Raw genomic sequence first — 16,882 nt, 5'->3', positions numbered from 1 at the left:
TAAGGCCTCCCGCGATCGACATATTACAGTCCTGCTCTAGCAAGATCCGAAACAATATGAAATGGAGAAAAAAAGTTATTTATCAACTGATTAAGTCTGTTTTAGATTGTTCTTGAAAAACGAATCAGTCACGGGCCTAATTAGTGAGCGCACTCGCTGCTGCACAGTGAACCCACTGATTTTGTACAGCACACAGCTCCCCTCTCTTGCAGGTACTGCGTAGCCCCTCTAAATCTAAGTAACCCCCTTACTTTCACCCCTGGGGATGAAGTTCTGAGTACAACTTGATCATGATTCTAATTCAGATTCAAACCTTTTTTTTCACAGGAACAAACATTACAAACGACAATGAGTTGAGGATCGTGATGGTGGGGAAGACTGGAATTGGGAAGAGCGCTACTGGAAACACCATTCTGGGTGGAGAGTGCTTTAAGTCCGAATGCAGCGCCAAATTCATGACTGTAAAATGCTCCAAATGCTCCAGTAATGTGGATGGACAGCAGGTTGTTGTCACTGACACTCCAGGTCTGTTTGACACCAGATTTGGAAAAGATAAAACCATCAAAGACCTGAGTCAGTGCATCTGTTATGCTTCTCCTGGACCCCACATCTTCCTGTAGATCGTTCAAGTCAGCAGATTGACAGCAGAAGAAAAACAATCAGTGCAAAAGATTCAAGAACTCTTTGGAGAGGCAGCAGACAGATATTGCATGGTTCTGTTTACTCGTGTAGATGACCTTGAAGGCACCATTGAATATTATTTGTCTAAAAGCCCAGAGCTGCTGGATCTGGTGTCCAGATGTAACAACCAGTATCATGTCTTCAACAATAAGATGAAAGACAAGAAACCTCAAGTTACTGAGCTGCTGGAGAAGATCAGAACCATTGTTGACAGGAATGGAAGAAGTCACTACACCAATGAGATGTTCCAAGAGGCTGAGAGGGAAATCGAACAGAAGAAACAAATCCTGAAGGAGAAAGAAGAAGAAATATGTGGAGAGAAAGAAGAACTGGAGAAAAAATAAGAGAAAAGTACGAAAAAGAGATGCATAGAATCCAGGGTGAGAGAGAGAAAAGGAGAAAGAGAGAGAGGAGAAGAGAAGAGGAAGAGGAAGAGGGAAATGGAAAGAATAGAGGCAGAAATAAAGAAGATAGAGTTTGAAAATAAGAAAAAAGAACTTGAGGAGCAAATGCAGAGAAATTAAAGCAGAGAAATCCAGGCTGCAGAACGAGCAGGAAGCCAGATTGAGAAATGAAGTTGAAGCCAGGGCCATAGCTGACTTTGAAAGACGTCGTGTTGAGCAATGTGTAACACAGTGAGGTCACAGGTTGTTACCTAGCAGTTATTAGACATTAAAACAGAAGTAATAAGATGTTTTCATTTTCTTTGTTGTCTTTAAAAATAAAGTTGAACTCCAGGTAGAATGATGCAATTCACCTGTGATCTCAGAATCACATAATTAGTTTTAAAAAGTTTCTGATGTTTAAATGTTTACATGTTAAGTAAAACTATCATTGAATATCGTTATCTGTATTATTTTCTAATTTTCAGATTTCTGTGAATGTATTAATTTCTTGCAGTTAAATTCAAATTTAGGATGTAAACTCACTAAATATTCTTCTTGTGTCCATTCTTATTTATTTCCTTTTAATATTTTAATTTTATAACTTTAATATGTGATTACTGTTTAATCATCAGTGCAATGTGGGTTTATTTACTGATTTATTTTAATCCACATCTATTATGACATTCTGTGCTGAGCTGAGTGTAATACAAAACCTAAACCTTTTCTATCATTAAACACTATTATATAATAAGAAAAAGCTCCAAGGATTTCTAATTATTATTTACTTACTAGTAGCTATCAAGTATATATTTGTTTTAACTAGAATGAATTTATTCTTGTTTGGAGAAAAGAAACATAATACAATCAATGCAAATACCTCATATTACCTCAACTGGGGCAAATCTAATTCCCGTTGCTTGTATTGCATTTTTACTGTATCCAACTTTCAGTACATTTCAGATTCACTCTAATTATAGAAAACTAATTAAAGGAATAATATAAATAGAATATTTGGTCTTTTATTGTGTGTTCGACGAGAAAACTGCAGTTTTCTCGTCGAATGTCAATTACTGATCTTTAAAAAGCCTGACGTTCCGATTAAAAAACTTTTCTGTCTGAAATTTCTCTAAATATAGTGAGAATGTCTCTGAGTTTGCAAAAGTGAGGTGACTATTAACTGCAAACATGCAGACATGACATGCAAACCTCTGATGGCAGAGCAAAGGAGGAAAGTGGATGATCTTTAGACCTTTGCTGAGGTAGATAAGATCGACTTCGTAAGTATCAGCCGATTACCAATATCACAAAATTAAGGAAACTGGCACCAATAAACCAGCTGGTTGATAAATCAGAACAGCCCTGATTATGTTTCAGCTTCATTGTTTGGGCATTTTTATGCTCCACATGTCTTGTTTAAAACAAAATTTTATATCAGTTCTAGTTTAAGTGTGGCTTTATAATAGAACAATTAAAATCATTGATTATACAATAAATACCACAACAAACAGGATGTTTCTCTAAATGTTTGCTCATGATTGTGGTCAGTTTTTGTTTCTAATAATCTGTTAAAATCACTAAATAAGGAGAGGTCTGTGTACAAAGACTAAATGCAAAGTTTTTTCTTGTAAACATGCATTCATATAGTGCATATTAGTGCTTATGGACAAAAGAGGAAGACTGATTTAAATCAGTGTCAGCATGCAAAGTGTTCAGAAGGACTTATAGACTAACAACAGTTTTTTAAAGTCTATTCTCTTTGTAAAAGAGAATAGACTTTGCAAAGTCTAAAGCACAAAACTGGTGTTATGTGCTTTACCTTTAGTCAGAACGTGAGCAGCAGCATTTTGGATCAGCTGCAGCTGGAGGACTGATTTTTTAGGCAGACCTGTGAAGACAATGTTACAATAATCAGCGTGACTAAAGATAAACACCAGGATGAGTTTCTTTAGATCTTGCTGAGGCATTAGTCCTCTAATCCTTGAAATGTTTTTCAGGTGACAGAATGTCGACTGTAACTGTCTTTATGTGCCTCTAAAGGTTCAGGTCACAGTTCGTCACTACACCCAGGTTTCAGCCTGATCTCTCTGGTTTCCAGCTGAAGCTGTGTGTTGACTCTACAATCGTTCCTCGGACCAAAGATAACTTCAGTTTTGTTTCTGTTCAGCTGGAGAAAGTTTTGGCTCGTCCACACATTAATCTGTTCTAAGCATCTATTCTGTGATTGAATGGGTTCAGAGTCACCTGGTGAAATTGTAAGTATTAATGTATCATCTGCATAGTTATGGTAGCCAGTTTTATTTCCTGCTATATCCTGAGCTGTGGGAGCTTTAAGTAAGAGGGGCCCGAAGATTGGAGGGCCAGGGTAGTCAGTGTTTATTCACTTAAAAACAAAACAAAAAACAGGGCAATATTTCATCATTTGTTATATAAGTCAAAGAGCCACTTGCATCAGCCCCGTCTAGAACCGTCCACGTGTCATAATTTGTGGTATTAGTGAGGTGAGGAAGAACGCAGGGAGGATCCAGGATGAAGATGATAATGAAATAATCCAAACAGAACAGAATTCAAGCATGCTGCACAGGAAGCAACAGGGACAACAGAGATGCACACAAGATGAGGATCCGACAAGAGACAAAGACAACAGGTGGGACTAAATACACTGGCAGAGTAATCAAAGAAACGAGACACAGCTGGGATCAATCAACAGGGAAGACAGAGGAGACTCACGGGTACAGACTAATAAACACAGAAAAACCTCAAAATAAATACACATAAACACAGATCATGACACAATGGGCTGCAGTCTGGTGCATTTTGTTAGCATGTTTTTGTCATTCTTATAGCTTGATAGGAAGTCAGGTTATCCAAACCAGTAAACCACATTAAGAAAATAGTGAAAAAACACATTAAATGACCACTGAACACTATTCATAAAATATATCAACATTTTTAAATAAAACACACAGGATCAAGCAGTTTAAATGTAAGAATTAATGTATCCTCTTCACAATATGTTTTTATTTACCTGTTAGCATGATTTGTTCCGTAAATGGCCATTTATATTCCATCCATCCATCCATTTTCTTTACACCCTTGTCCTTTCGTGGGGTCGGTTGCTGGTGCCCATCTCCAGCTAACGTTCCGGGCGAGAGGCGGGGTCACCCTGGACAGGTCGCCAATCTGTCGCAGGGTCATTTATATTATATTAGATAATATTATAATATATGAAAAGCCATGTCATCCAAACTCAACATCTTAAGCAATTAATCAAACCATAACAGTCCACTAAAGACAATGAAGAACTTGATCAATTACAGCAAAATGTTCTGCACCATATGAGCCTCAGGAGATGATTGAGGGATGAAGAGACACTGATGTCTGGCTCTTCTATTTCTGAAAATAGCATACATTAAACAATTTTAAAACCTTTTTGTTTTTACTCAGGTTGTCTTTGCCTGATATTAAAACTTTTTTGACTTGAAATGTTTAAGTGTGACAGTGAAGAAAAAACAGAAGGATAAAAATATTTCTTTACTGTGTTTAGTCAGTTTATACCAGGAGGCGAAATCCTTCCAAATATTGATCTGTTGTTCTTCACAGTGAAGCAAGACATTTTGTCGTTTAAAACTCTGCATCCCGTCTTACTTTAATGTGGATTCACTTTTTTTTCTCTACTTTTCCTTCTGCCAGTTCTCCGTCTAACAGGTAATTTGAGTTTCCTAAGTCTGTCAAGTTTTAACATGTCCAGTATTGAGCTGAACTCTGCTAAAGCTGCAGCCAGCCAAGTTTCACAGAGGAGTTTAACGGCTGCTCTCCTTCTTTGATGCACTCGTTTCTGATCCAGTTTATTTTTTGTGACTCATTCAAGTCCTAAGGGTGTTTTTCACATTGTTTAGTCCAAAGCAACCTATTAAAACTTTTAATTTTCTGGACCAATGCACTGTTGCTGTTTTACCACCGTCAAAGAACATGTAAAGTAAAATTACTCAGTAAGTCCAATGTCCACACCATGTTCTAGATTTTTCTTTATGCTTGATATTTATTAGTAAGTCATTGTCTGACAGCAATCAGTTACAGCTTGATGCAGCAATCAGGTGATAATATTGAATGAAATGATTATAATATGGAATCAATTCTATCTAAATATATTTCCCTAACTCTGAAACTGATAGAGACAAATAGGAGACTTTGAAGGATGGAGGACGGCAACTCAACCCTGATACACACAGGCCATGACGTAATGATGACTGAGGTCCATCCTGGAGTGTGTGGGATGAAGCAGGCAGCTGGAGGAAAGCAGCAGGATCAGGCATCAGGCTCTGATTCTTCCTGTTCCCAAGTGATGACTGTTATTTTTGTCAGACTAAGAAGTCTCTAGCTTTGCCTTGATTACTGGGGCCAACATCTTAGCCGATGTTAGAGGTTTGATTCAGAACTGCAATGTTTGGGATAGTTTCCTCATACGCACAACAGCCCCCTGTTGTTCTGTAGATCTTGGATCCTCTTGGTTTTGATTCAGGGCTTCTAAAATGTCTTGGTGTGTGTGAGGTGTGTGAGATGACTGCATGGAAGGAAAGCCTGTTGTCTCTGCTTTATTTCAGACTTTATGGGCTCTGATGTTGCTGACACACAGTCTAGCCAGTGGCAGCCCGCAAAAGGAGAATAAAGTGGATTTTTATCTATTTCTCAGCAGTTTGAGTTCCTTTTTCTTATTTTGTGATTAACCTTCATTTGTTATTTCTTATTCAGGTCAAGGAGACAATCGATTTCAACTGAATTCTAACTGTACTAAAAAAAAAAAAAATCCGCTCAAATAATGATCACAAAGCAACATTATTGCTAAGTTGTTGCAAGAAGTCCAAGAATATTGAAGTGCAAATCATTGGCATAAACATGAGTCAAGTACATTTACTGTTAGTATTTTGCATTTATGCTAACATTGCTAAAAAATATATAAATTTCCCAAAATGCAGTTTCTAAAAGCTAAGATCTCTCTGTGCAATGAGCCTGAGCTCTGTGTTCATGAACTTCAGAAAAATATTCCTGGACACAACAATCATGTTCAGGCTGAGTTTTAAAGGGGCACTATTATCTAAAATCAACTTTTTTTTGTTTGTCTTTTGGTTTTTAGCTTAAAAATTGTTCACTCATCAAAACCATACCAGAGGTGTTTGAATTCTTTGAGGAATTCAAATCAGGAATATTTGTTTAAATTCCTCAAACATTCCTTGTGCTTGATTAATTTTTGTGTTTAGGGGTGCCTAAACACCTTCTCTCTTCTCCTTCCAGCCGAGCTTCTACCTCCCAAAGCTTGGCTTAATGGAAGCCACTAACAACATTGTTGTGATGACTACCTGTATATGGAGTGTTGAAAAGAGCAGGAGGTTCTTAAAGGCACAGAGCCCAATTTCAAGGTGTCAGATTACGAAGTCAAATCGCTTTTAAATAATCTTTGATATATACAGCATTTTTATAACAACTGAAGGAAACAGTTGATTGTGGTATAAAATGGTTTTATATAGCTCGAAGGTACAACACATTGCCCCTTTAACGTAATGATATGGAGGTAATTTGACGTGAAGAGATCTTACAAAGCATTGCTTAATTTTAACAACATAATAAGAGAGTTTTAACATTTTGTGTTCTCAAGTTTTTTCTGAGAAACTTCCAGTTGGTATTTGCTGTTTTAATTTTTTTTCTTTGCAGTCATCTTGACGTTTCCAAGAACTGTATGTTTACAACTTTCACAATTTATATGTTAAAAAAGTTTTTAAAAATCTGAGTAATGTGTCTTCCAGTTTCAGCCAAATGATACCAATTATCCTTTCGTTCAGCTTCTTCTCTGGCCTCAGATTCATACTTGGACTGCAGCCTGGCTATTGCTGCTTGAATTTCTTTCTCCTGTTCTTCCGTCATTTGTTTTTTCAGGATTTCAAGCGCCTCTTCTCTCTCCTTCTTCTCTTTTGCTATCTCAGCCTGGAATTGCTCCTTCATTTTTTTATCTGTTCCTCATACTCTTTTCTTATTTTCCTCTCCAGTTCTTCTTTCTCTTTACGTTTTTCTTCCTCTTCCTCCTTCAGGATTCGTTGTTTCTCCTCTTCAGTTTCCCTCTCAGCCTCTTGGAACATCTCATTGGTGTAGTGACTTCCTCCATTCCTATCAACAATGGTTCTGATCTTCTTCAGCAGATCAGTTACCTGAGGTTTCTTATCTTCCAGTTTATTGTTGAAAACACAACACTGGTTATTACATTTGGACACCAGATCCTGCAGCTCTGGGCTTTTAGATAAGAACTCTTCAATGGTGCTTTCAAGGTTGTCACCACGGGTAAACAGAACCATGGTGTATATGTCTGCTGCGTCTCCAAAGATTTCTTGAATCTTTTGCACTGTTTTTATTTCTTCTTCTGTGAATCTGCCGACTGTAATGACCACCAGGAAGATGTGGGGTCCAGGAGCAGCAAAGCTGACGCACAGACTCAGATCTTTTTTGGTTTGATCTTTTCCAAATCTGGTGTCAAACAGACCTGGAGTATCAATGACAGCAACCTGCTGTCCATCAACATTACTGGAGCCTTTGGAGCATTTTACAGTCTTGGATTTGGGGCTACATTTGGACTGAAAGCACGGTCGACCCAGAATGGTGTTTCCAGAAGCGCTCTTCCCAACCCCAGTCCTCCCCACCATCACAATTCTCAACTCATTGTTGTTTATAATGTTTGCTCCTGTGGAGAAGAAAGTTTAAATCTGAATTAGAATCATCATGTAGTCAGAATGTCATTGTTTTTAATTTTTATTTGACATTTAAAAATTAAATTTTGGAAAGCCCTTTGGTCTGAGTAGATATCCAGCTTTACCTCCTTACCTGACCACAATCTCAACCACGTTTATCGTCTCCTGGATTTTCCCACCTTGCCTAGCCCACATTGGATACTTCACTGGCTTCTGATTTCTGGACATGACCCAGTTTCTGCCTCTCGATCTCTGCCTCGTCCTTGAATTTATCTGCCCAATATTGTCTTCACGTAACTGACCTGTTTCTGTGCCTTGACCTCCCAGCCTCGCCTGACCCTCAGGTATGTTTGCCTCTTTCTGCCTCTCTCTGGACCTCCAGATTCTGATTAATTACCTGCTACCTACCACTGTGCTGTGCTACCAGTGCTCACGCTCTGGATCAGTCTCCATCTTGCAGTGCTGTTCTGTCCTCTACAACCAACAGCCCAGAGACGACTCCTCGCCATCACTTTGCTGAGGCACCAAGAATCTGCCTTGTTTTCCAATGCACTTTATGAAGGTTAGTGGCTTTTGTTATTGATCTTTGTCCCCAAGATTACAAGCTACTAACCAAATCTGTTCTCTGTTGTCAGAGGTTCCTGTCCCAATGCGGGTGGCTGCCTGTCCCATACCCTGATTCACAATAAAACATTTGCTTTTACATTTGTGTCAGACTGGAATTCCTGGCTCACGTATGTGAAATAAAGTATGTGCTCCTTTAAGCTACAGAGGAACAACACAAAGCCTGATTATGTTTCATGCATGTCACGTTCACCAGTGTGACAAAAGTGAGTCTGGTAACAAGTAAAAGGCAAAACGTACATTTTTTTAACATATTTAAGCACATAATAAATATGAGTTGGTAAAACTACATTGAAGAAATAAATATGAAGGTCAATAAAATTATAAAACAAAGTTCTCTTGAATTACAGTAATTGGTGCATTTTAAGTGTGTCCCTGTATTTACAAGGCCATTTATAGGCTATGTTTCTGCTTTCATTTTTAACAGGTCCTTCACAGCTGCCACTGTCAACATGGACAATGGATATTTTAAAATCACACAAATGTAATAGAAAAAAGTCAGAATATTGTGAGTATATTGTCATAATATTAGCAGACTAAAGACTATTACGAGGAGAAAAATAAATTACGAGGAAAAAATTGAGATTTTGAAAAAGTTATGAAGTTCAGCAATTTTGTAACTTTTTTCCAAATGGGTACAGTGGTTGCACAATTATTTTAAACTCCTGCTACTGATCACATGTGATACGGATGAGTTAAAAGAGTAAACATTTCCTTATTTGTAAAATCGAAAGCAAAGAAGGCTATACAATGTCACAAGACGTTTAACATTCATCTTAAAACAGTGGTGAGACAGTTTTTTTCCTGTAGGAGTTCTCATAAGATTACTAGTCTGCTTTATTCTACTAATACGACTTTAGTCTCATATCACTTTTTCATGTATTACTTTGTAGAAAATCATGAGACAATCTCAGAACAACATAAAAGATGGCTGAAGAAGAGAAGCAGCATGTTTAGCCCATATGTATTTTTGTTGCTGGATATTTTCTACATCTGAATAGAATCAATATTTAGTTATCTTGGCTTACCATTGTTGCAGGCTTTGTTTGGACTGACTTTGTCGCTGTCCATGATCAGTCAGAGAGAGCAGTGTTGACACTCAAGCTGCAGAAAAGATATGACTACAGGTTGGATCCTACACAAGTCTTTTGAACAGAGCTAGTCAGAGTAAACTGAAACTGGAGCGTTGATTGGCTCTCTGTCCCTGACTTTTTAAGGAGCATCTTGCTTTACTTTGCTCACATCAGAATTATCTAAAGTGTTTTTAGAAGGTGTTTTGAAGTCAAAGGTAATCTGTAATAAATAATACATCTACTACTACTACTACTATTACAACTACTACTAATAATAATAATAATAATAATAATAATAATAATAATAATAATAATAATAATGATAATAATAACTACCATTTGTTTGGGAACTTAAAACTTGCAGGGCAATTTTTTAAATGCAAAAAAGCAGTCAGGGACAGAGAGCCAATCAACGCTCCAGTTTCAGTTTACTCTGACTAGCTCTGTTCAAAAGTCTTGTGCAGGATCCAACCTGTATTCATAGCTTCACTGCAGCTTGAGTGTCAACACTGCTCTCTCTGATTGATCATGGACAGCAACAAAGTCAGCCCAAATGAGGCCTGCAACAATGGTAAGCCAAGATAACTAAATATTGATTCTATTCAGATGTAGAAAATATCCAGCAACAAAAATACATATGGGCTAAACATGCTACTTCTCTTCTTCAGCCATCTTTTATGTTGTTCTGAGATTGTCTCATGATTTTCTACAAAGTAATACATGAAAAAGTGATATGAGACTAAAGTCGTATTAGTAGAATAAAGTAGACTAGTAATCTTATGAGAACTCCTACAGGAAAAAACTGTCTCACCACTGTTTTAAGATGAATGTTAAACGTCTTGTGACATTGTATAGCCTTCTTTGCTTTCGATTTTACAAATAAGGAAATGCTTACTCTTTTAACTCATCCGTATCACATGTGATCAGTAGCAGGAGTTTGAAATAATTGTGCAACCACTGTACCCATTTGGAAAAAAGAGTCAGGAAATTGCTGAACTTGGTAACCTTTTCAAAATCCTTTCTTAATTTTTCTCCTGGTAATATTGTCTTTGGTCTGCTGATATTTTGACAATATGCTCACAATATTATGAGTTTATTCTCCTAATTTCTATTATATTTGTGTAATATTTAAATATCCATTGTCCATATTGACAGTTGCAGCTGTGGAAGATCTAAACTGCCAGTTAAAAATAAAAGCAGAAATATAGCCTGTAAATGGCCCAATAAATAAATGAATACACTTAAAATGCACCAATTAATTTTAAAAAAGGAGAAATTTGTTTTATAATTTTATTGACCTTCATATTTATTTCTTCAATGTAGTTTTACCAACTCAATATTTATTATGTGCTTACTGAACTTAATAACTTTTTCAAAATCTTTTCTTAATTTTTCTTCTCGTAACTTCACTTTCTCCTGGTAATATTGTCTTTGGTCTGCTGATATTTTGACAATATGCTCACAATATTATGAGTTTATATTGTTATGGCTTTATTATCCCAATTTCTATTATATTTTTGTGATACTAAAATATAGAGCTCCGTGGAGGTCTTTTCTTTCCTGAAGACCTCCACAAGTAGTTGAGAGAAAAATGTTGTCGGATGTGATCTAGGTGTTGGAAGAGTCTGCGTGTTGCAGTTTTTAAAATAGTCGTTTAAAGATGCGGAAGGTAGTGAAAAATTAGGTGGAATCACACCTGAGTGAAGTTGGCCCCCCCACCTTCTTCAAATCAGACAAAATGGTTGTCAAACGTTTGTGCTACATTTGTGCAGCAAAAATTTGTTTGTGCCGCTATCAATTTAAAGATATAAAGAAATGTTTCTAGAGGTCATCCAAGGTCAATCAGTCCCCCCACCTTCTTCAAATCAGACAAAATGGGTGTCAATCAACTCAGCTACGTTTATGCAGCAAAAATTGTTTATGCTACTTTGGCTTTTGAAGATTGTCATGTTGGTATCAAGTCTTAACCCACATGCGAGAACACAATCAGGAGTGGCAGATAAATGAACATTGATAAGTTTATTGAATCCAGGGGAGAGGGGAAAGGGAATGAGTTCTGGAACAGATGACCGAGAGCAAGACTCGTTGACAGTCTTACCGTCAACGAGAGACAGCAGATTAGAGTAGATGAGAGATTTTCCAGGTGTGGACAGACTGGGTCTTACTTGGTGTGGAGGCAAATGCTTGCAGGCAGAGCGCTGGATGAGAGGGCTTCGTTGGAGGGCGGACAGGTTTGTATGTGGCGGAACGAGCGGAGTCCGTAATACTAGTGATGGACCATCTGAATCCAGGCTCCGAGGCTTGTACAGAGTAAAAAGGGGGCGTGTCCGATGAAGCCCCGCTTCGAGGCTTGTGTAGTCTTGCTGAAAACCACGTGACTGGCAACAATCGAGGCCTCGCATTGCCTGGGTCACGTGACTGCTTCATTTTGCGTGTCGGTTTTCAAAATAAAAGCGCTATGAGCCGCGCTGCATCATGGGTTGTTGTTCTTTTTTTTCTCGCATCAGAGGAGGATATTTATCTTCAGTGGCAAAAATAAAATGAACATTGACCAACATATTCGATGTGTATTGATGATGGCGCTCATTAAAATTTAATGTTTGTTACTGGTTTTCTCAATTGTAGATTATGTTGTTTTTTTATAACTATATTTTTGTGATTTTATGATGTAAATCTCACAATAAACTGCATTGTTGCTGAAATGTGCTACACAAGTAAACTTGATTAATTGTCTGAAATGGAGCCAGCAAGAGGAAAATCTCTATCTGGGAATACTTTGAGATGATCGCTCACAATAAAATTCTTAGATAACAATAATTAACCCCTCCACCTCCCAATTTCTCACTTTCTGCAAAATTCCACTATTATTTGTAGTCTGATTAGCAAAGATATATCAGTCTTGCACAGCAAAAACAGATTTAATCCTGTTGCAGGACTAAAATTCAACATGTAGCCAAATATAAGGGATCAGAGCCAATTATAAATCTAAGAAAAGCCAATGCCCCAAGACACTAAAACATAAAATGTCTTTATTGTCAAATCAGTCTGACATAAAAGAAAACCCAACACAACCACTGATGTTCAACATAAACCAGGATTAGATTGGCTACAAATAATTTTATTAAAACATATGATGATAAAATATGGTTTCATTGATTCTTCTTAACATGAGTTTGATAAAAAAAAAAAACCTTGTGACAATATAGCATTTAGTAATTTTGGAAGTATGATCCAACTGAGTGACAAGGCTGTTACAGTTTCACCAGCAGATGTCACTAGTGAGCAATGAATGAAGCATTGAGTAATGACAGCAAAGGGCTGGAAAGCTTCATTGCTTCATGAGGCTTCATTTGTCCATCACTAGGTAATACCAACGGCGTCATGGGAAGACACACGAGGAAGGTAACTCACGACAGCGGGGAACATAAGCTCACTCAGAACCTGGAAGAAATTCAATTCAAACTGGGTGTTATTTAGAATGAACAGGTAGGTACAACCATAGACAATACAAGAATAGACGCCTCATGGACCGCTCTCGCCTATTGTCGCCGACAAGATTTAGAGCGGGCTTCTTGGAGCGGTACTCCACTCCACTCAGCATTAAGTGTCTGAACGGTTTCTGATGGGTAATATTGAGCATTAAAATGCATTGCCCTGTTTTCAGTTCATATAGCACTATCTATCTATCTATCTATCTATCTATCTATCTATCTATCTATCTATCTATCTATCTATCTATCTATCTATCTATCTATCTATCTATCTGTCTATCTGTCTGTCTGTCTGTCTGTCTGTCTGTCTGTCTGTCTGTCTGTCTGTCTGTCTGTCTGTCTGTCTGTCTGTCTGTCTGTCTGTGTATATATATGGATATATACATATATCTATATATAGAGATATTATATTATGTCTATGGCTGCAGCGAGGTCCTTCTCCGTAGACGCCTCATGGAGCGGGCCGGCCCGTTGCTGTAACAGCGTCCGCCATATTGAATGTGGCATCTCTCCCAGTAAGCCAATACAAGTGAAGGGACCGAACTTTATAAAGATCCGTTCTACAAAGTATTTTAAGTTAATACCTGCCATTGACACATTTTCTCACACACATTAATAGATTTGGCAATCAAAGAAATGACTAAATACAGAGTTTCTAACTTTTGATGTGATTATTTAATTGTTTTGGGGAAATTCTGAATAAAGAGCACAATGTTTTATTTGATATAAATTATTCTGATAATTTTTATATTGAATTGATGAACACACTTTTACAGTGTTTTATTAAAGAATATATTTACATAATTCCATAATTTAATGTACATTTAACGTTTCAAGATAAGAAACAAATAATTTTCTTGTATTTATTTTTTATACATTATTGAGTAATGACTTGATTTATAAATCAATCATTGTCAAACATTAAACTACATATTTTTCTTACTTTTTCCAGAGAATAAATAATTACAGTATGTCAACTCTGCTATTGACAGCAAAGAGTGAAAAATTATTCTAACAGAGTAAATAATTGTTATTTCATTACATAAGCTGTATTATAACACTAATACTTTAGATTGAGATATTTAAAAACACACAAAAAGTGAAAGAATAAAACATGTATTTATTATACTGGGAACACTGGTCACAGGCTTCAGTCTGCTGGTCACACTGGGAAAACTCGAATGACTTCTGAGACGTCCTGGTTCACAGGCTAAAGCCAAGGATAAAAGAGAAATTATCCAAAAGTGAAACAGAAAATACATATTTTTCCTTTACATTCAGAAAAAGACATTTTCAGCATGTTGGGCTCTGACTCGTAGCATCTTTATACAGGTCCTTCTCAAAAAATTAGCATATTGTGATAAAGTTAATTATTTTTCATAATGTAATGATAAAAATTAAACTGTCATATATTTTAGATTCATTACACACCAACTGAAATATTTCAGGTCTTTTATTGTTTTAATACTGATGATTTTGGCATAAAGCTCATGAAAACCCAAAATCCCTGTCTCAAAAAATTAGCATATCATGAAAAGGTTCTCTGAACGAGCAGTTAACCTGATCATCTGAATCAACAAAGTAACTCTAAACACCTGCAAAAGATTCCTGAGGCTTTTAAAAACTCCCAGCCTGGTTCATTACTCAAAACCGCAATCATGAGTCAGACTGCCGACCTGACTGCTGTCCAGGAGGCCATCATTGATGCCCTCAAGCAAGAGGTGAGACACAGAAAGAAATTTCTGAACGAATAGGCTGTTCGCAGAGTGCTGTATCAAGGCACCTCAGTGGGAAAGAAAAAGTGTGGCAGAAAACGCTGCACAACGAGACGAGGTGACTGGTCCCTGAGGAAGATTGTGAAGAAGGGCCGATTCCAGACCTTGGGGGAAGCAGTGGACTGAGTCTGGAGTAGAAACATCCAGAGCCACCATGCACAGGCGTGTGCAGGAAAGGGGCTACAGGTGTCGCATTCCCCATGTCTAAGTGGCTTGGCTACTCCCAAGCCACTTTTGAACCAGAAACAGCGGCAGAAGCGCCTGACCTGGGCTACAGAGAAGCAGCACTGGACTGTTGCTCAGTGGTCCAAAGTACTTTTTTTGGATGAAAGCAAATTTTGCATGTCATTCGGAAATCAAGGTGCCAGAGTCTGGAGGAAGACTGGGGAGAAGGAAATGCCAAAATCAATCAATCAATCAAATTTTATTTGTATAGCACATTTCAGCAGCAAGGCATTTCAAAGTGCTTTACATAATTAAGATAAAAACAGCATGTGACATTAAATAAACAGTGAGAAAGAGAGAGATTTTTTTTTAAAAAGATAAAAACATTAAAACCCGCACCCCTTTAGGACTTCAGTTAAATGCCGTTTAACTGGGATTCTAACCCTCAGGGACTTTAGTCAAAAACACCGTTTGACAAGGACTCCAACCTCTAGGTTTTTATCAATCAATCAATCAATCAATCAATCAATCAATCAATCAATCAATCAATCAATCAATCAATCAATCAAATTTTATTTGTATAGCACATTTCAGCAGCAAGGCATTTCAAAGTGCTTTACATAATTAAAATAAAAACAGAAATAATCAGTGAGAAAGAGAGATTAAAAAAATAAAAAAACAAGAAACATTACATCATTAAAACGTAGAAAAGAAAGAAGAAATTAAAAACATTAAAGACATAAAAACATGGAAGACATCAAAACCCGCACTCTAACCCTAATTTAGCCATAAGCAACTCTAAACAGGTGAGTTTTAAGTTGAGATTTAAAAGCACCCAGTGTTTCAGCTGTTTTACAGTTTTCTGGAAGTTTGTTCCAAATCTGTGGTGCATAGAAACTGAATGCTGCTTCTCCTCGTCTGGTTCTGGTTCTGGGGATGCAGAGCAGACCAGAACCAGAAGATCTGAGGGGTCTAGACGGTTGGTACAGTAATAACAGATCTTTAAGGTATTGTGGTGCTAAACCGTTCAGTGATTTATAAACTAACATCAGTATTTTAAAGTCTATTCTCTGAGCTACAGGGAGCCAGTGTAGGGACTTTAAAACTGGTGTTATGTGCTCTATCTTCCTGGTTTTAGTGAGAACCCGAGCAGCAGCATTCTGGATCAGCTGCAGCTGTTTGATTGATTTATTAGTCAGACCTGTGAAGACGCTGTTGCAGTAATCAATGCGGCTAAAGATAAACGCATGGATGAGTTTCTCTAGATCGTGCTGAGACATCAGTCCTCTAATCCTAGAGATGTTCTTCAGGTGATAGAAGGCCGACTTTGTGACTGTCTTAATGTGGCTCTGAAGGTTCAGGTCAGAGTCCATCACTACTCCCAGGTTTCGGGCCTGATCGCTGGTTTTTAGTTGTAATAACTGAAGCTGTGCATTGATTCTAGTTCGCTCATCTTTAGGTCCAAAGATAATAACTTCAGTTTTGTTTCTGTTCAGCTGGAGAAAGTTTTGGCACATCCACACATTTATCTGTTCTAAGCATCTATTCAGTGATTGGATGGGTTCAGAGTCACCTGGTGACATCGTGATGTAGAGCTGTGTATCATCCGCATAATTGTGGTAGCTAATCCTATGTCCTGTTATAACCTGAGCCAGTGGGAGCATATAAATATTGAAAAGAAGGGGTCTTAGGATTGAACCTTGGGGTACCCCACATGTGACCTTTGACCTCTGATGAGAAATTTCCGATTGAAACAAAGAATTCCCTGTTCTTTATGTAAGATTCAAACCAGTTGAGAACTGGACTGGAGAGTCCGACCCAACTTTCCAGTCGATTCAGTAAAATGTCAAAAGGTCAACAGTGTCGAAAGCTGCACTGAGGTCCAACAGAACCAGCACTGTGGTTCTCCCACAGTCTGTATTTATATGGATGTCATTGAACACTTTTACAAGGGCC

At 37.5% G+C, this 16,882-nt stretch overlaps 2 pseudogenes across 1 annotated transcript; one reads left to right on the top strand and one right to left on the bottom strand.

Annotated features, from left to right (window-relative positions):
* Positions 1-332: 332 nt before the first annotated feature.
* LOC145553909 (GTPase IMAP family member 7-like) lies at positions 333-1,346 on the top strand (annotated as a pseudogene).
* Positions 1,347-5,792: 4,446 nt separating this feature from the next.
* On the bottom strand, positions 5,793-9,532 carry LOC103460839 (GTPase IMAP family member 4-like; annotated as a pseudogene). The gene is made up of 2 exons (XR_014089899.1): positions 9,451-9,532; positions 5,793-7,791 (listed from the first exon to the last, which is right to left on the bottom strand). The product of XR_014089899.1 is annotated as a GTPase IMAP family member 4-like (transcript).
* Between the last annotated feature and the right edge of the window lie 7,350 nt (positions 9,533-16,882).

Source organism: Poecilia reticulata, chromosome 11, assembly GCF_904066995.2.
Source record: "Poecilia reticulata chromosome 11, P_reticulata-male-v2, whole genome shotgun sequence".
In the NCBI taxonomy this organism is placed as follows: domain Eukaryota; kingdom Metazoa; phylum Chordata; class Actinopteri; order Cyprinodontiformes; family Poeciliidae; genus Poecilia; species Poecilia reticulata.
The sequence above is the reverse complement of the archived record's forward strand: the minus strand, read 5'-3'. Positions and strand labels throughout refer to the sequence as shown.